At 46.2% G+C, this 20,211-nt stretch overlaps 1 protein-coding gene across 3 annotated transcripts in view; it reads left to right on the forward strand.

The window, feature by feature from the left end:
- Positions 1–20,211, forward strand: part of KNDC1 (kinase non-catalytic C-lobe domain containing 1) — a 1,149,158-nt gene that overhangs the window by 254,896 nt on the left and 874,051 nt on the right. The window lies entirely within an intron of this gene.

A 20,211-nucleotide genomic window follows, 5' to 3' on the forward strand; every position in this document is an offset into this window, starting at 1 on the left:
TATATATATATATATATATATATATATATATATATATATACAGTGGGGAGAACAAGTATTTGATACACTGCCGATTTTGCAGGTTTTCCCACTTACAAAGCACGTCAAGGTCTGTAATTTTTATCATAGGTACACTTCAACTGTGGAAGACGGAATCTAAAACAAAAATCCTGAAAATCACATTGTATGATTTTTAAGTAATTAATTTGCATTTTATTGCATGAAATAAGTATTTGATACATCAGAAAAACAGAACTTAATATTTGGTACAGAAACCTTTGTTTGCAATTACAGAGATCAGACGTTTCCTGTAGTTCTTAACCAGGTTTGCACACACTGCAGCAGGGATTTTGGCCCACTCCTCCATACAGATCTTCACCAGATCCTTCAGGTTTCGGGGCTGTCGCTGCGCAACACAGACTTTCAGCTCCCTCCAAAGATTTTCTATTGGGTTCAGGTCTGGAGACTGGCTAGGCCACTCCAGGACCTTGAGATGCTTCGTACGGAGCCACTCCTTAGTTGCCCTGGCTGTGTGTTTCGGGTCGTTGTCATGCTGGAAGACCCAGCCACGCCCCATCTTCAATGCTCTTATTGAGGGAAGGAGATTGTTGGCCAAGATCTCGCGATACATGGCCCCATCCATCCTCCCCTCAATACGGTGCAGTCGTCCTGTCCCCTTTGCAGAAAAGCATCCCCAAAGAATGATGTTTCCACCTCCATGCTTCACGGTTGGGATGGTGTTCTTGGGGTTGTACTCATCCTTCTTCGTCCTCCAAACACGGCGAGTGGAGTTTAAACCAAAAAGCTCTATTTTGGTCTCATCAGACCACATGACCTTCTCCCATTCCTCCTCTGGATCATCCAGATGGTCATTGGCAAACTTCAGACGGGCCTGGACATGCGCTGGCTTGAGCAGAGGGACCTTGCGTGCGCTGCAGGATTTTAATCCATGACGGCGTAGTGTGTTACTTATGGTTTTCTTTGATACTGTGGTCCCAGCTCTCTTCAGGTCATTGACCAGGTCCTGCCGTGTAGTTCTGGGCTGATCCCTCACCTTTCTCATGATCATTGAGGCTCCACGAGGTGAGATCTTGCATGGAGCCCCAGACCGAGGGAGATTGACTGTCATCTTGAACTTCTTCCATTTTCTAATAATTGCGCCAACAGTTGTTGCCTTCTCACCAAGCTGCTTGCCTATTGTCCTGTAGCCCATCCCAGCCTTGTGCAAGTCTACAAATTTGTCCCTGATGTCCTTAGACAGCTCTCTGGTCTTGCCCATTGTGGAGAGGTTGGAGTCTGATTGATTGAGTGTGGACAGGTCTGGAGACGGCTTTGCGGTCGGTCTTTGCGGTCTTTGTGGTCGGAGACGGTCTGGAGACGTCTTTTATGCAGATAACGAGTTCAAACAGGTGCAGTTAATACAGGTAATGAGTGGAGAATGGGAGGGCTTCTTAAAGAAAAAACTAACAGGTCTGTGAGAGCCGGAATTCTTACTGGTTGGTAGGTGATCAAATACTTATTTCATGCAATAAAATGCAAATTAATTACTTCAAAATCATACAATGTGATTTTCAGGATTTTTGTTTTAGATTCCGTCTTCCACAGTTGAAGTGTACCTATGATAAAAATTACAGACCTTGACGTGCTTTGTAAGTGGGAAAACCTGCAAAATCGGCAGTGTATCAAATACTTGTTCTCCCCACTGTATATATAATAATAATAATAATAATTCATTTATTTTGTATAGCGCTTTTCCAGAAGCCCAAAGGCGCTTTGACAGAGTGGAAAACATAATGCATAACAATACATGAAAACAACAATTGCAAAAAGACAAGAATCAAGAAAACAAACAGCAGCGATATACGGCATATATATAAGACAAGAATCAAAAAGACAAGACAAGAATCAATAGGGAAATATTTAAAGCAAAAGGAGGGAGAAGGAGAAGAGATAGTCAGGGGTTAAATGCTGTGGGTTGAATGTTGAATGCAGCGTTGAACAGGTGGGTCTTTAGTGATGTTTTGAATGTGGTGAGTGAGGAGGAGTCTCTGATGGTGTGAGGTAGTGAGTTCCAGAGGGTGGGAGCAGCGATGGAGAAGGCCCTGTCCCCCCAGGATCTGAATTTGGTCCGGATGGAGGGGGTCAGGAGGTTGGTACCAGCAGAGCGGAGGTTGCGGGTGGGAGTGTGTCTGGAGAGGAGGTCAGCCAGGTAGGATGGGGCCAGGTTATGGAGGGCTTTGTATGTCAAGAGGAGGATTTTGTACTGGATTCTCTGGGGGATGGGGAGCCAGTGAAGCTTGTAAAGGACGGGGGTGATGTGGTCACGGGTCCGGGAATGAGTGAGTAGACGGGCAGCGGAGTTCTGAATGTATTGGAGTTTATTGGTGATTTTTGAGGGTGAACCATAGAGGAGGCTATTGCAGTAGTCCAGACGGGAGGTGATGAAGGCGTGGATGAGGGTTTCTGCAGCCGTGGAGGAGAGGGATGAGCGGAGACGGGCAATGTTTTTCAGGTGAAAGAAGGCTGACTTTGTGATCTGTTTAGTGTATTTGTCGAAGGAAAGGGTTTGGTCAAAGATGACGCCAAGATTCCGGATGTGAGGGGAGGTGGATACTGGGATACCGTCGATGTTGAGGGCAAAGTTATGGGTGGATTTTGTGAGCGTTTTTGGGCCAATGATGATTATTTCAGATTTATCACAGTTAAGCTTGAGGAAGTTGATTTGAAGCCAGGATTTTATTTCAGTGATGCAGTTTGTCAGGATAGAGTGGGTGTCGGTGGAGACGGACTTGGTGGAGATGAAAAGCTGGATGTCATCGGCGAAGCAGTGGAATTGGAGACCATGACGGCGGATTAAATGACCGAGCGGGGACAGGTAAAGGATGAAGAGGAGGGGGCCAAGAACTGAACCTTGGGGGACACCTTGGGGGAGGGGAGCAGTGGGGGATTTGCAGTTATTGATGGAGATGAACTGGCATCTGTCAGAGAGGTATGATTTAATCCAAGAGAGGGCAGTGCCGGTGACGTTAAAGGTGGATTCAAGTCGGGTGAGGAGGATAGTGTGATCGATGGTGTCAAAGGCAGCACTGAGGTCGAGGAGGACGAGAATGTTGAGGTTGCCAGCGTCAGAGGAGAGGAGAAGGTCGTTGGTGATTTTGAGGAGAGCAGTTTCAGTACTGTGGTTGGAGCGGAATCCGGATTGGAATGTTTCATACAAGTTATTGGCAGAGAGATGATGTTTGAGTTGAGTGGCTACAGCGCGTTCCAAAACTTTTGACAGAAAGGGTAGGTTGGAGATGGGTCTGAAGTTGTTTAGGGTGTCAGGGTTTAGACCAGGTTTTTTTAGAATGGGGGTAACAGCAGCAATTTTGAGGGAAGGTGGGACGATGCCTGTAGACAGGGAGGAGTTTATTGTTGCAATGATAAGTGGAGAGAGAGCAGGGAGGGAGGCTTTGACAAAGCTGGAGGGGATGGGGTCAAGAGTGCAGGTGGCAGTTTTCATTCCTATGAGGAGTTCAGAGAGGTCAGTAGGAGAGATTGGGGAGAACCGAGACAGGGGATGGCAGGACAAGGGGGGGCAGGTGGTTGGAGGGGGAGCGGGTGCGGCGGTGGTCAAGCTGTTGTAGATGTTGTCAATTTTGCGTTGGAAGAAAGAGAGGAAGGAGATGCAGTTGTCTACTGTGAATGACTGGGTGGTGGTGTTCAGGGGGCGGAGGAGTTTGTTTATTGTCGAGAAGAGTGCTTTTGGGTTTCCGGAGCCAGAGTGGATAATTTGAGAGTAGTAGGCAGAGCGGGCGCGGGAGAGGGCATCTTTGTAGTGTTGTATGTGGTCCTTGTAGGCTTGGGAGTGAACTGTGAGACCCGTTTTATTGCGGAGTCTTTCAAGTTGGCGAGCACGAGTTTTCATCAGGTGGAGTTCAGGGGTAAACCAGGGAGCAGAATGGGTGAAAGAAACTGTTTTGGTTTTTACAGGCGCAAGCTGGTCAAGGCAGGAGGAGAGAGTGTGGTTGTAGTAGTCAGTGAGGTCGGAAGGGGTGTGGAGGTCAATGAAGGGAGAAGTGGACATTTTTTCAGAGAGGGTGGATGAGAATGAGGTAGGTGAAAGAGCGTTTAGCTCACGGAAGTTGATTGTGCGATAATGCCTTGGTGTTGGGGCGGGGATGTTGATGGTCAGAGTGATGGCTAAGTGGTCAGAGAGGGTGAGGTCGGAGCCATAGAGATGGTGCAAATTTAATCCAGTGGAGCAGACAAGGTCCAAAATGTGACCACGGATATGGGTAGGAAAGTCGACATGTTGAGTGAGGTTAAAGCAGGTGAGTAAATCAGTGAAGTCAGTGGTTATTGTGGAGTCAGTGGAGTCCATGTGGATATTGAAATCACCAAGGAGGAGGATTGAGGGGGAGAGGGAACATAGCTGGGTCAGAAAGTAGGAGAAGTCAGACAGGAATGATGGGTGTGGTTTGGGAGGGCGGTAGACGACAGCCATGACTGACTGCGTGTGACCAGAGAGTTTTAAAGCCAGGTGTTCAAATGATGGAGCAGATGAGATGGAGATGAGGTTGGTCTTGATGTCTTGACGGTGGATAACGGCAATTCCACCACCTCGGCCCTCCGAGCGTGGTTTATTGACGTAGGAATATCCATTGGGTGTGGTGAGGTTGAGTGTGTAGTAGTCCAGAGGTTGTTGCCAGGTTTCGGTGAGACAGAGAAAGTCCAGTTTGTTATCCAGGATGTATTCGTTCAGGATGAGGCATTTATTGTTGAGGGACCGGGTGTTGAACAGGGTGAGCTTGATGTTGTTTTGAACAGCAGGGATGAATTCAGGTGATTTAGCCAGGGTTCGTAGGCAAGAGGTGCGATCGTGTGGGTTGCTGTGACCAGGTGCGCTGGGACGAAGAGTGAGAGTGCGCTGAGCCGACCAGAGGACGGGGATGGAGTGACCTGATTGCAAATAAACAAACTTGCGACCGGAGCCACGGTGAATGTACCTGGGTCGTCGGAGGAGTCCATTTGATTTGATGGCAGAGATGCATGATGGGGTGGAGCGGGTATTGAGCAGAAGAAGCCTTGCGGCGGAGTACTTCAGAGCCATGCCAGGCAGGAGCGAAGGGACGAGTACGAGGCCAAGGTCGAGGAGGCAAAGCGGCAAACGCAGCGGCAAACGCAGCGGCAAACGACTGCAGCCGCTAATCAAGACCACAGCGGCAAACAAGGCCACAAGGCCACCGGCAAACAAGGCCACGGCCACAATCACCGGGAGCGGGCCTTTCGAATTCCGTATTCCGTACCATCAAAAGCAGATTCCGTTATCCAGCCGGAGAACACGCGGCACGTGCGGGTGTGAAAAGGCAGGACAGGTGTGAGATGTCAGGTCAGAAAGGTAGAAGCAGACCCTGTACATCCATCCAGTCGGAGAAGCGGCGAATATGCAACGCCAGCGTCCTCTCGCAACCGAACCCGCATTGTATATATTTGTATATATATATATATATTTATATATATATATAATATAATTATAAAATTGAAATCTTGCGTGTTTGTGTGTAACATTCGATCGGTCCGGGGGCGTGGCTTACCCCTTTGAGAGAGTAGTAATATCCACCATTTTATTAACTCGCATAGCTTTGAGGCCTATTTTGTAGGCCCGTGGTGTCTTGCTCTCTCTCTCTCAGTTTTATTTCAAATCAAATTCGATATATCATTTCATTTTTCACAGTCGCTAACATAGTTTTAGACTCGGTTGAAAAAAAACGGGAAGAAAATCCGATGAAAGTTTCCGTTTATAGAAAGAAATGAATTCTGAAAGGCTTGTATCTTCAAGGCCATTGAGTCTGTCTCACGCCTTTATCTTCAATCTAAGTCGCCATCTGATTTCATTTTTATCGATGGTTTTAGACTCGGTAAAAGAAATAATTGAGAACATTCACGCACACGGGAAATTGCAGAGATATATTTTAAAAATCGCGCCACGTTGATATACGAAAATACACCGCCTAAAATAACAGGCATACAGTATATATCTTCGTTATTTCATTCAACATTATTACCCGGAAGTAAAATATGTTTCAGGAAATTACCGAGAGATATTTCTTCGATTTTTTTTATTATTTATATGCGCATACACTTTAAATAGGTTTATTTGAAATCTTTAATTTTCACAATGTAATTTATTTGTCATTTGATGATCGGCAAAACGATAGCACAAACACAATACTATTTGCAGGAAGAATGTCGTATCAACCCTCCGACGGCACTACGGACGCGGACAACGAATCACACCTCACGTCTATGGACGCGAATAGCAACATCCGCATGAATCAGTCATCAATGATTTTCATTGACGCGCCTGGAGGCACAGGGAAGACGTTTCTTATTAACCTGATTCTCTCTAAAGTGAGAGCGAGTGGAGAAGTTGCCCTTGCGGTGGCCTCATCTGGCATAGCTGCTACCCTCATGCCTGGTGGAAGAACAGCGCACTCAAGGTTCCAAATCCCTCTGACACCGAGGGAAGATGGCGTATGCAACATCGATAAAAATTCCACTATCGCAGACCTCTTTCGAAGTACAAAACTCATCGTGTGGGATGAGTGTCCTATGATCAGGAGAGAGAGTTTCGAGGCTGTGGATCGCACGTTGCGTGATGTATGTGACAAAGACGAGCCTTTTGGAGGGATCTTGACGATATGCTGTGGTGATTTCCGTCAACTTCTGCCCGTGGTGAAAAGAGGGTGTGATGCTGACGTTGAGAATGCGTGCATAAAGAAGTCCTACTTATGGCAGAGCTTTGGAATGTTTCACTTGAGAACTAATATGCGACTGACCGACGGAAGTGGGCAGTTTTCAAGATTTTTGCTCGACATCGGCGAGGATAGAATCGAGAAAAATGCGGATGATGAGATAGATTTGCCAGAGGATATACTGCTGACAGCGAGTGGGCTCGATGAGTGCATCGATACCATATATCCATCATTCGCCAATCCGATGGAGGTTTTTTCAGTAAGGTCTATATTAGTGCCCCTCAACGATATGATGCGAAACATCAATTCAAGATGCATCACAAGGTTCCCTGGTGCTAGCAAGGAGTATGCTGCATTCAACAGTGTGACTGAGGGTACTGAGGCTCTTTCACCTACCTCATTCTCATCCATCCTCTCTGAAAAAATGTCCACTTCTCCCTTCATTGACCTCCACACCCCTTCCGACCTCACTGACTACAACAACCACACTCTCTCCTCCTGCCTTGACCAGCTTGCGCCTGTAAAAACCAAAACAGTTTCTTTCACCCATTCTGCTCCCTGGTTTACCCCTGAACTCCGCCTGATGAAAACTCGTGCTCGCCAACTTGAAAGACTCCGCAATAAAACAGGTCTCACAGTTCACTCCCAAGCCTACAAGGACCACCTACAACACTACAAAGATGCCCTCTCCCACGCCCGCTCCGCCTACTACTCTCAAATTATCCACTCTGGCTCCGGAAACCCAAAAGCACTCTTCTCGACAATAAACAAACTCCTCCGCCCCCTGGACACCACCACCCAGTCATTCACAGTAGACAACTGCATCTCCTTCCTTTCTTTCTTCCAACGCAAAATTGACAACATCTACAACAGCTTGACCACCGCCGCACCCGCTCCCCCTCCAACCACCTGCCCCCCCTTATCCTGCCTTCCCCTGTCTCAATTCTCCCCGGTCTCCCCTACTGACCTCTCTGAACTCCTCATGGGAATGAAAACTGCCACCTGCACTCTTGACCCCATCCCCTCCAGCTTTGTCAAGGCCTCCCTCCCTGCTCTCTCTCCACTTATCATTGCAACAATAAACTCCTCCCTGTCCACAGGCATCGTCCCACCATCCCTCAACATTGCTGCTGTTACCCCCATTCTAAAAAAACCTGGTCTAAACCCTGACACCCTAAACAACTTCAGACCCATCTCCAACCTACCCTTTCTGTCGAAAGTTTTGGAACGCGCTGTAGCCAGTCAACTCAAACTTCACCTCTCTGCCAATAACCTGTATGAAACATTCCAATCCGGATTCCGCTCCAACCACAGTACTGAAACTGCTCTCCTCAAAATCACCAACGACCTTCTCCTCTCCTCTGACGCTGGCAACCTCAACATTCTCGTCCTCCTCGACCTCAGCGCTGCCTTTGACACCATCGATCACACCATCCTCCTCACCCGACTTGAATCCACCTTTAACGTTACCGGCACTGCCCTCTCTTGGATTAAATCATACCTCTCTGACAGACGCCAGTTCATCTCCATCAATAACTGCAAATCCCCCACTGCTCCCCTCCCCCAAGGTTCAGTTCTTGGCCCCCTCCTCTTCATCCTTTACATGTCCCCCCTCGGTCACTTAATCCGTCGTCATGGTCTCCAATTCCACTGCTTCGCCGATGACATCCAGCTTTTCATCTCCACCAAGTCCGTCTCCACCGACACCCACTCTATCCTGACAAACTGCATCTCTGAAATAAAATCCTGGCTTCAAATCAACTTCCTCAAACTTAACTGTGATAAATCTGAAATAATCATCATTGGCCCAAAAACGCTCACAAAATCCACCCATAACTTTGCCCTCAACATCCCAGTATCCACCTCCCCTCTCATCCGGAATCTTGGCGTCATCTTTGACCAAACCCTCTCCTTCGACAAATACACTAAACAGATCACAAAGACAGCCTTCTTTCACCTGAAAAACATCGCCCGTCTCCACTCATCCCTCTCCTCCACAGCTGCAGAAACCCTCATCCACGCCTTCATCACCTCCCGTCTGGACTACTGCAATAGCCTCCTCTATGGTTCACCCTCAACAATCACCAATAAACTCCAATACATTCAGAACTCCGCTGCCCGTCTACTCACCCATTCCCGGACCCGTGACCACATCACCCCCGTCCTTTACAAGCTTCACTGGCTCCCCATCTCCCAGAGAATCCAGTACAAAATCCTCCTCTTGACCTACAAAGCCCTCCATAACCTGGCCCCATCCTACCTGGCTGACCTCCTCTCCAGACACACTCCCACCCGCAACCTCCGCTCTGCTGGTACCAACCTCCTGACCCCCCCCCCCCCCCCATCCGGACCAAATTCAGATCCTGGGGGGACAGGGCCTTCTCCATCGCTGCTCCCACCCTCTGGAACTCACTGCCTCACACCATCAGAGACTCCTCCTCACTCACCACATTCAAAACATCACTCAAGACACACCTGTTCAGCACTGCATTCAACATTCAACCCACAGCATTTAACCCCTGACTATCACTTCTCCTTCTCCCTCCTTTTGCTTTAAATATTTCCCTATTGATTCTTGTCTTTTTGCAATTGTTGTTTTCATGTTTTGTTTTGCATTATGTTTTGCACTCTGTCAAAGCGCCTTTGGGCTTCATGAAAAGCGCTATACAAAATAAATGAATTCTTATTATTATTATTATTACTGATGCGACGCACTTCCCAACGGAATTCCTCGATTCCCTTGAAGTCTCGGGATTGCCGCCGCACAACCTCGAGCTCAAAAAAGGATCCCCTATCATTTTGATGCGGAACTTGGACCCTCCGAAACTTTGCAACGGGACGCGCATGATTGTTGAGGACATGCTTCGAAATATTATAGTTGCGAGGATCATAAGTTCAACGTTTGAAGGCGAAACTGAAATGCTCCCTCGGATCCGACTAAATCTGTCGGAAGCTGAGGATATCCCTTTGCAGCGCTGCCAGTTCCCCATACAATCCTGCTTCGCAATGACGATCCATAAGGCGCAAGGGCAAACTATGGAGAATGTGCTGGTCTACCTGGAGAAACCGGTCTTCCAGCATGGTCAGCTGTATGTGGCGCTCAGTCGAGGGAAGAGGAAAGAGAACGTGCGAGTTTATGTAAATGGAGGATCGTCGACAAAGAACATAGTCATCAGAAGTGTCCTCTGACAACAAAATCGTGGTAGTCCACGGGTCATGTGTTTTTTCTAAAAAAAAAAACCAAAAAAAAAAAACCCGTGATCGGAGATAAGGGCCGAAATCACGTGTCACAGGTAAGTGATTTAGAACGCTGGAGAGGTGAGCCTTATGGCTTGCTGGCCCAAATAATCTCCCTGATGATGTCCAGCGTTCGCTTTAGTTCTATTCTCATATCTATTCAAACTGACATTGACCCAACGGGTCATGGGTCGTCTTGTGTGTGTGTGTATGTATGTGTGTATGTATGTATGTATGTATGTATGTATGTATGTATGTATGTATGTATGTATGTATGTATGTATGTATGTATATATATATATATATATATATATATATATATATATATATATATATATATATATATATATATATATATATATATATATATATATATATAACAGTGCATTCAGAAAGTATCCAGACCCCTTCACTTTTTTCACATTTTGTTATGCTGAAAAACTGAAATATCACTGACGTAAGTATTCAGACCCTTTGCTATGGACACTTGAAATTTAACTCAGGTGCCTCCCATTTCTCTTGATCATCTTTGAGATGTTTCTACACCTTGATTGGAGTCCATCTGTGGTATATTCAAATGATTGGACATGATTTGGAAAGGCACACACCTGTCTGTATGAGGTCTCACAGCTGACAATGCATATCAGAGCAAAAACCAAGCCATGAGGTCGAAGGAACTGCCTGCAGAGCTCAGAGACAGGATTATGTCGAGGCAAAGATTTGGGGAAGCCTACAAAAAAACTTCTGCTGCATTGAAGGTTCCCAAGAGCACAGTGGCCTCCATAATTCTTAAATGGAAGAAGTTTGGAACAACCAGGACTCTTCCGAGAGCTGGCCACCCGGCCAAACTGAGCAATTGGGGGACAAGGGCCTTGGTAAGAGAGGTGACCAAGAACCCGATGGTCACTCTGGCTGAGCTCCAGAGATCCTGTGTGGAGATGGGAGAAACTTCCAGAAGGACAACCATCACTGCAACACTCCACCGATCTGGGCTTTATGGCAGACTGGCCAGACGGAAGCCTCTCCTCAGTGAAAGACAGATGAAAGCCCGCTGGAGTTTGCAAAAAAGCACCTAAAGGACTCTCAGGACTGTGAGAAACAGGATTCTGTGGTCTGATGAAACCAAGATTGAACTGTTTGGCCTCAATTCTAAGCGTCATGTCTGGAGGAAACCAGGCACCGCTCATCACCTGCCCAATACCATCCCAACAGTGAAGCATGGTGGTGGCAGCATCATGATGTGGAGGTGTTTTTCAGCAGCAGGGACTGGAGGACTGGTCAGGGTTGAGGGAACAATGAACGGAGCAAAGTACAGCGATATCCTTCATGAAAACCTGAAATAGAGCGCTCAGGACCTCAGACTGGGCCGAAGGTTCACCTTCCAACAGGACAATGACCCTAAGCACACAGCCAAGACAATGCAGGAGTGGCTTCGGGACAACTCCGTGAAGGTCCTTGAGTGGCCCAGCCAGAGCCCTGACTTGAACCCAATCGAACATCTCTGGAGAGACCTGAAAATGGCTGTCCACCAACGGTACCCATCCAACCTGAGAGAGCTTGAGAGGATCCGCAGAGAAGAATGGCAGAAAATCCCCAAATCCAGGTGTGCAAAGCTTGTCGCGTCATACCCAAGAGGACTCGAGGCTGTAATCACTGCCAAAGGTGCTTCAACTAAGTGCTGAGTTCAGGGTCTCGATACTTATGTCAATGTGATATTTCAGTTTTTTCTTTTTAATAAATTTGCAAAACTTTCTAAAATCCTGTTTTGTCTTTGTCATTATGGGATATTGAGTGTAGATTGATGAGGGAAAAAATGAATTTAAACGATTTCAGCATAAGGCTGCAACATCACAAAATGTGAAAAAAGTGAAGGGGTCTGAATACTTTCTGAATGCACTGTACATATATACATGCATATATACATATATACATATATACATATGTACATATATACATTCATATATATATATATATATATATATATATATATATATATATATATATATATATATGGCTGAGCCTCACATTACACCTGACTTTGAAATTTGGTACAGGATGCTGGTGACAAACTCACCTACTTTTCGTAAAAGACGCCGAGGGATCTTTAACGCCCACAAATTAATGCTTGTATCGACGGGATACCCAGCAGAACAACTCTCCACTTTGTGATGAAACATCTGACCTGTGTCGAACCATTCTGGCAGGTTGGGAATCGAACCTGGACCAAATAGGTCAAAGGTACGTGTGCCACCTCTGCATCGTCATCCCTAACTGGTACTTTGATACCGTATTTATGAGCTTGTTGTTTCCTAATGTTCTTCTGATTCATTTCACAGTACGTACGCACACACACACACACACACACACACACACACACACACACACACACACACACACACACACACACACACACACACACACACACACACACACACACACACACACACACACACACACACAGTTGCAAAACCCCGTGCGCTGCTGTGCGGGGGACTCGCAAAAATAGAGTCAAAATGAGGCGCCCCCTGCGAAGCTTATCTATGGAAGTACCACCCTGCCATTTGGGGAAGGGGAGGAGGGGTTTTACACGTCTGTAGATGCTGAAGCATTACCATAAAAAGTAGAGTAACAAAACAAATATGAAATGCACATTTCAATAATTTTAGCAGAGTGCCCACTCTCCGGGTGGGTAGAGTTTGCGCATTACTTGCTGAAATAAGTATCGTCTGTCTTTTGCAAGAAGATACTTTTGACGTTGTGTGGTGTGTGGTTAAAGAAGAGGTCCAACAGTTCTAAAAGGTCTACAGGTGTAAAGGATGTGCAGGTCCAAGGGGTCGAAAAGGTTGAAAGGTTCCAAATGGTCTGTAGGGGGTATATAAGGGTCTCAAGACGAAGGGTCTAAAGCCATGGTTCCCAACCTGGGGGCCATGGTGTATTTCTCAGGGGGCCATGGGGAAATTTGAACCATACTAAAAATTAAATATTGTTTTTTTTTTTTTGATATTGTTTTGACTTTGATATTGTTTGTTTTTTTCCTATTGCAGATTTGACGTTATGGCTTCTGGGAGTAACAAAAGAAAGTATCTTGACGAATACATCCATGACGAATCTTGACGAATACGACAAATACAATGACGACGAATGACGAACACAAAAAAAGAAAGTATCCCCACGATCTTCACGCACGCTCGAAGTTAAGATATTGTTCACAATTGTATTTTTGTCGAAACTGTATTTATCTTACGTGTGTGTACCGAAAATGTGTCCCTCAGAAGATTCTCGATGTTAATCTTTCATACCTGTATAAAATAGTCGAGTATTTCGTGCCGCGTTATTTGCGCCCTAGTTCTTGAATCTTCCTACCTTGAGGCTTTCTTTTCTCTCAGCGGTCGATTGTGGTTCTTCTACTCTCGTTCTCAGTTTTTTCCCAGTCTTTTCACCCCATACTTCCTTCTTTAAAATCTTAACTCAAAAAAACAAAAAACAATTCCTTCTTTGTTCTTTTCGTTCGTTCGTTCGTTCTTTGACCACGTGTTTCACCCCCATTTCACCACTATTTGCACCCCATTCCCCAGATAGTTTTCACTGTTCAATTTTAAAATGATTAAACTTTCCCCTGAAGTTTTCCTTTTTGCCCTGTTCACGTGACTCGTGGTTGTCCCTCTAGGGCCTAGGCCCTCTCCCCATTGGTATTTTTGTGAATATCAGATTGTTCTTCACGGTTCTGTTTAAATATGTTTAAAACTTCCCCTGCAGTGTTTTATTCAGTGGTATATTACAACATGCTGTTTTTCTTCCTAAGTAAAAGGCTCTTTTCAATTTCCTCTTCAACTCATTCCACTTCAAAATAAAATTCAATCTCTTATAATTCTTCCTCACGACATGCTCTAAATTCACATTCATTCCACCCCTCCTCTGTCGTTCTTAAACGGATCGCTAACTTGAAAATCACAATAAACCCAATTTGTTATAAATGTTCATTGTTAATTAATCATCCACTTTCTAAACTCCTCCCTTGCCCCTCCCCTCCAAATCTCCCCCCTTGCCCCGCCCCTCCTAAACTCCCCCCTCACCTCTCCCCTTCAAAACTCCCCCCCAACCCCTCCCCTTCAAATCTCCCCCCCAACAATCCCTCTCCAATTACCCCCCTCCCCCTCCTCCTCAAAGTTGCATCCTCCCCACTTCATCTCCCTTCTATCTCATACCTCCACCTCCCCCCAACCTTCTACTTTCCTCTGCCCCCCCCCCTCCCTCAAACAACCCCTCACTGTGCCTCATCCCATCACCATCAAACCTTTCGTCGTCCTTATCCTTCCCTTTCCTGTAACTCTTCTGTAATGTCTGACACACTATCAACAGCTCTTCCTACCTCCCCCTCTCATCCTTCATCTGACCCTAACCCTCCCCTTCCCTGTCCTGCACCCGATGCTCCCCCTCTCTCCTCATTAACGGTATGGACCTCAAACATCCGGGGCCTTCGCTCAAACCTGATTGATCTCTCCATTCAGGTTGCTTCTGATAATCCAGACTTGATCTGCTTAACAGAAACATTCCTCCTTCAAGATGTCTCTGATTCCTTAATATCTCTTCCTGGTTACTCCCTCCTCCGGTATGATAGACCTGAGCCTCGTCCTGGTGGTGGGGTTGCTATCTTTATCAAAAACTCTTCCTCACTCTCCTTGCCCTGCCCTCTCTCCATCCCACCCCCAGAAGTACCTCTGGCTTCGGCTTCATCTCCGCTCCCACCTTTTCTTCGTATGTGTGTTGTACCATTCACCAAACAGTGATGACTCCATTTACATCTCTGTCTGATAACATGGACCAACTTCTATCTAGTCATCCCAACTCTCTCTCTTCCTCATATGTGGTGACTTAAATTGTTGTCATGCCAGCTGGCTGGGTGTGGGTTCCTCTCTCACCATCCAGGGCACCTCAGCAAAGAACTTCTGCGACTCATTGGGACCGACACAATCTGTCACTTTCCCGACCCGGATCTCAGTCAATGGAGTATCTTCTCTTCTAGACTTGATTATGACAAACTTCCCTGCAAATGTCTGCTGCTCTTCTTCTGCTCCAATCGGTTCTTCTGATTATGTGCTTGTTAAAGTGGACATCTCTCTGGCCATTCTCAGAGAGCCTCCTTAGCGCCGACGAGTCTGGCATTTCACTCAGGCTGACTGGCACGGTCTGCAAGCAGCCATTAATCATCTGGACTGGTCTCCCATCTCTACTGCCTCTGACATCAATTCTTCCTGGGAATTCTTCCAAAGCAAACTGCTCTCTCTCATGCACAGATTTATCCCATCTCGTCTTAAGTTGTCTTACCCTTCCTCCCGTCCATGGTACACTGAATCTTGTGGTGAGGCAGTTGCCCTGAAACAACTTGCCTTTGCCTCTTGGAAGGCAAATCCAACTGAAGGAAATCTCAGTTCCTGCCACCAAGCTCGGAACAAGTGTGTGTCCACCCTCAGGAGTGCCAGGAAGCACTATCTCTCCACACTCAAGAATGAACTCTCAAACCTGTCTCCTTCCCCCAAATCCTGGTGGCCTCTGGTCAAATCCGTTTCTGGTGTTTGTTCCCCCTCCATCCCCTCCCTTACCTCAAATGGCTACACAGTTGACACCGCACGTGACAAAGCCAAATGCATCAACTCTGTGTTTGCCTCAGAATCTTGTGTCCCAAACCAATCTCTGTCTCTGTTCCCACCTTACCCAGTCGAACCCAACTGCTCCTGGACTCTGTGTCCTTCTCTCCTGACAAGGTGGAAAAGTTTTTGACAATCCTCGACTCTGATTCTGCAACTGGATCAGACGGCTACAGCCCACAGGTCCTAAAATCCTGCTCTGCCGCTCGATCTCACCCTCTCTCTGTACTTTTCACCCTCTCTTTTGCTCAAGGTCATCTGCCAGCATCTTGGAAATCAGCAAACATTACCGCTTTACACAAAAAGATGCAAAAACAGATCCTTGCAACTACAGACCAATCAGCCTGCTCCCAATTATCAGCAAAGTCATGGAATCCATCATTGCTTCGGATATCAAATCCTTCCTCTTCTCCAATGGCTTTATCTCTGATCATCAATTTGGATTCAGACCAGGTCATTCTACTCTGGACATGTTGCTTCTGCTGTCTTAACAATGGTTGGAGGTCCTCAATGCCAAACACGAAATCAGAGCTGTCTCCCTTGACATATCACGTGCCTTCGATACGGTCTGGCACGCAGCTCTGCTCACCAAACTCTCCTCCTATGGTATCCATGGAAATCTCCACGCATGGCTTGCGGACTTCCTCTATGGTCGTAGTCAACGTGTGGCCCTGAATGGATTTCTCTCAAATCCCCTTCCTGTTCTGGCTGGAGATCCCCAAGGTAGTGTTCTGGGCCCTGTGCTTTTTCTGGTCTTCATCAATGATCTCTCCGATTCTCTGGAAAATCCTCTCTATCTCTTTGCTGATGACTCCACTCTCTGCCGCTCCATTCCTCATGTCGGCAGTCTGCAGCCTCCTCACTCTCTGCAGACCTGGACAAAATCACAGACTGGTCAAATAAGTGGAACACGTCTTTCAATCCTGACAAATCTCACACTCTTACTATGTCTCTCCGAAAAGACCGACTGGAAAACCCTCCCATCTACTTTCTCAACAATCCTCTCCAAGAAGTTCTGTCGCTCAAGATTTTGGGTCTCACTATCTGCGATGATCTTTCTTGGGAAAACCACATTTCCAAGCTGGCCTCCAAAGCCAGTCGCCGACTGGGCATCCTCCGTCGTGCGAAGTCCTTCCTTGGCATACCTGAGCTCCTCACCACATACAAGGCTTTCATCCGCAGCTCAATGGAATAATGTTCCCCCGTCTGGGCCAGTGCTCCTGCCTCACACCTAGCTCGGCTTCACGCTGTTGAAAACCAAAGCTTTCAGAATCATTGGAATCTCCTGCGATGTAGCTAACTCCGAGGGCCTTTCACTCACGAACCACAGGCAGGTTGGTGGTCTTTCTGTCTTCTACCGACTCCTCTCCGGCCTTGCTCCCCCTGCTCTCTCTGTGCTCTGTCCCCGAAATATTCCTACAGGTCGCACAAGATCTGCCAGAAACCCTCTTATGGTTAAACTGCCAAAATATAGGCTCTCTGCTCACCTTTGCTCTTTCATTCCCCTTTTTCCCCACCTCTGGAACAAACTCCCCCACTCCCCCCTCCAGGTCTTTAAAACAGCTGTTCACCACCACCTCTTATCTTCCCCCATCCAAAACCTTGATCTTTTCTACCCCCCGCTAATTCACCCCAGATACAATTTTTTGAAATTCCAACTTCTTTCCTGGAAGGCCTTGCAGTGTCCATGTGTTTTATACCTCTCCCCCTCATCCCACATTTCTCTCGATGTCCCTGCTCTCAAATGTTGTGTGTGTGTCCTTCCCCCTCTCTCCCCATCTTGTCTACCGCTCCCCTTATTTTGTGTTGTATGTGTCGGTTTGACTTTTTGTGTGCTTAATGTTAGCTCTTTCACGAGCCTCGATCTTGTATCCAAAAAAAAAAAAAATGCCAAGAGAAACCACAATGTGTGCTGTGTCACAACGTTTTGAGTACTGAATCCATGAGGCCTTCCAAGTTGAAGTTGCACCTCGAGACGAATCACGCACAACATGCAAAGCAGGATCCAGAATTTTTCAAGCGGCATGAAAGAAATTTAAAGCGACAGAAGTTGGATGAGGGAGGAGCTTTTCAACAACAAAATGTAGCAACTGTCCAGGCTTCTTATTAAATTTCTCTTGGAATTGCAAAGAAGAAAAAACCCCACTCGATTGGGGAGACACTCATCAAGCCTTGTACCCTCCTCATTGTCGAACGGGTTCTCGGCAAGGCAGAGGCTCGCAAAGTTGAACAGGTGTCTTTATCGAATAACGCAGTGCAGCGTCGTATCCGTGACATGTCGGAAGATGTGAAACAACAGATCATCAATGAGATTAAGGTGGCGCCTTTGGCTTGTTTTCTTTTCAACTTGATGAATCGACCGATGTTAGTTCCTGCTCCTAGCTATGGGCATTCGTTCGCTATGTCAAGGGAGATGATATCAAGGAAGAATTCTTGTTCTGCAGTGCCCTGGAAACAATGACAAAAGTTAACGACGTCATGCAAAAAATGAAGTTGTTCTTCGATGCGGGAGGAATTCAGTTGGAGAATGTTTGCGATGTCTGTACTGACGGTGCTCCTGCCATGCTTGGTTCCAAATCCGGATTCCAAGCAAAAGTGAAGATGCTGGCACCACAAGCGAAAGGAACCCACTGTATGATTCATCGCTGCGCCCTGGCTTGTAAGACTCTCCCTCTCTCATTGAAGAAAGTTCTTGAAGTCGTAATCAAGATTGTTAACTACATCAAGGCAGGGGCTCTCAACACCCAAATGTTCAAAGAGCTGTGCAAAGACATGAACACGGAACATGAAACGTTGCTGAACTATACTGCTGTACACTGGCTTTCAAAAGGGAATGTTCTGAACCGTGTCTTTGAACTTCGTGCGGAAATCAAACATTTCTTGAATCTTCAAGGGAAACATGACCTCCTGCAGCATTATGACGAAGAATTGTGGAACGAACGACTTGCTTATCTTGCTGACATTTTCGAGCAGCAGAACCAGCTGAACCTCAAGCTCCAAGGAAGAGCGACTAATATTATTCTTTTCCACGATCATCTCAGAGGATTTGTTGCCAAGCTCCAAAACTGGCGCAGGAAAGTGAACACAGGAAACATTGCTATGTTCGAAAGAATGTCTGAATTGCAAGACAGCATGGGAAAAGAGCTTGATCCTGTACTGAAAAATTATATTCTTGAGCATCTGCAGTCACTGGAGCTAGAATTTCATAAGTATTTTCCTGATTTAGACGACAATGAGGCAAAAATTGTGAGGAATCCTTTTTCTGTCAACCTTTGCGTGGAGAGCATGCCGGAGGCAATGCAAGATGAATTCCTGGATCTCCGAAACGATTCATTTGCCAAAGACACATTCGAAGAGAAGACCTTCACTGAGTTTTGGGTGGGAATGAGTCGCTACCCTAATATCAGCCAGATAGCTATCCGGGTGCTTCTGCCATTCTCGTCTACCTATCTCTGTGAAGTGGGGTTTTCCACGCTGTTGAATATCAAATCGGAACAGCGTAATCGGCTCCACATGGAAGATGACCTCCGCTGTGCCCTGACTGTGACTCAACCACGGATACCCCAATTGGTAGCTAAAATGCAATTTCAGCCATCCCACCGAGTTTTTAATTCACTTTTACGGTGCATGCACCGCGTCCCTAGTTTTGATTACCTGAGTTGTTGTCGAATCGAGTTTCTTTTTGTGAGATTATAACACACTGCGTTAAATACAGACACAACAGAGGTTTTTAGTTTTCACATATTCTTGACTTGGAACCTTTTCATGCTGTTTTCTTGTGTGACAGTTCTATTTTATGCTGTCCATAGTGTTGCTACTGATAGTGATATTAAAATCTCATATCAAACATGCATCATTCGAGCGACGTTGCTTTGTTTGCTTCTTCCAAAAACGATGTAGTTGGGAGCCAGTAAGGAACAGAAAAAAAACTATGGAACTAAATGTTCATGTTGGCTACTTGGAATTCCTCATTTTCTGTGTAATAATTTACCGATTCTCATACAAACAAAATATCCAATTAAAGGGAAAAAAAACACCTCAGAATGCACCACAGAGCATCTAGAAATCAAAAAATTTCTGGGGCAATGCCCCCCAGACCCTCCTAGCCTGCTTACATGCGCTCTGCCGCTCGACCCTCACGAAAGGGAGGGGGATGCTGGGGATGTGCTCTGGGAGCCAAGGGGGCCATAACACAAAAAAGGTTGGGAACCCCTGGTCTGAAGGATATGTTCCAATCGTAGTTCGGGTCAAAAGGGGTTTAAAGGGTCTTACAGTTATTGAGGTTCTTAGGGGTTTATGGGGGTATATGGAGTCTAATGGGTGTCAGGGGTCTGAAGTGTACAAGGGGTCTGAAGGACAAAATGGTCTAAAGGGTCTTAAAAGATCTACATCCTACAGGTCTAAAGGGTCTAATAAGTCGACATGGTCCAAGAGGTCTATAAGGGTATGAAAGGTTCCAAAGGTCTGAAGTGTATATTACAATAGTACTTAGTGTCTAATTCGAAGAAGTCTAAAGGGTTAAACGGATTTACAGGGTATTTAGGGTATCAAGGTGTATGAAGGGCTGGTGGGGTCAAAGGGGTCTAAAGGGT

Source organism: Myxine glutinosa, chromosome 2, assembly GCF_964187855.1.
Source record: "Myxine glutinosa chromosome 2, kmMyxGlut1.1, whole genome shotgun sequence".
Lineage (NCBI taxonomy): Eukaryota > Metazoa > Chordata > Myxini > Myxiniformes > Myxinidae > Myxine > Myxine glutinosa.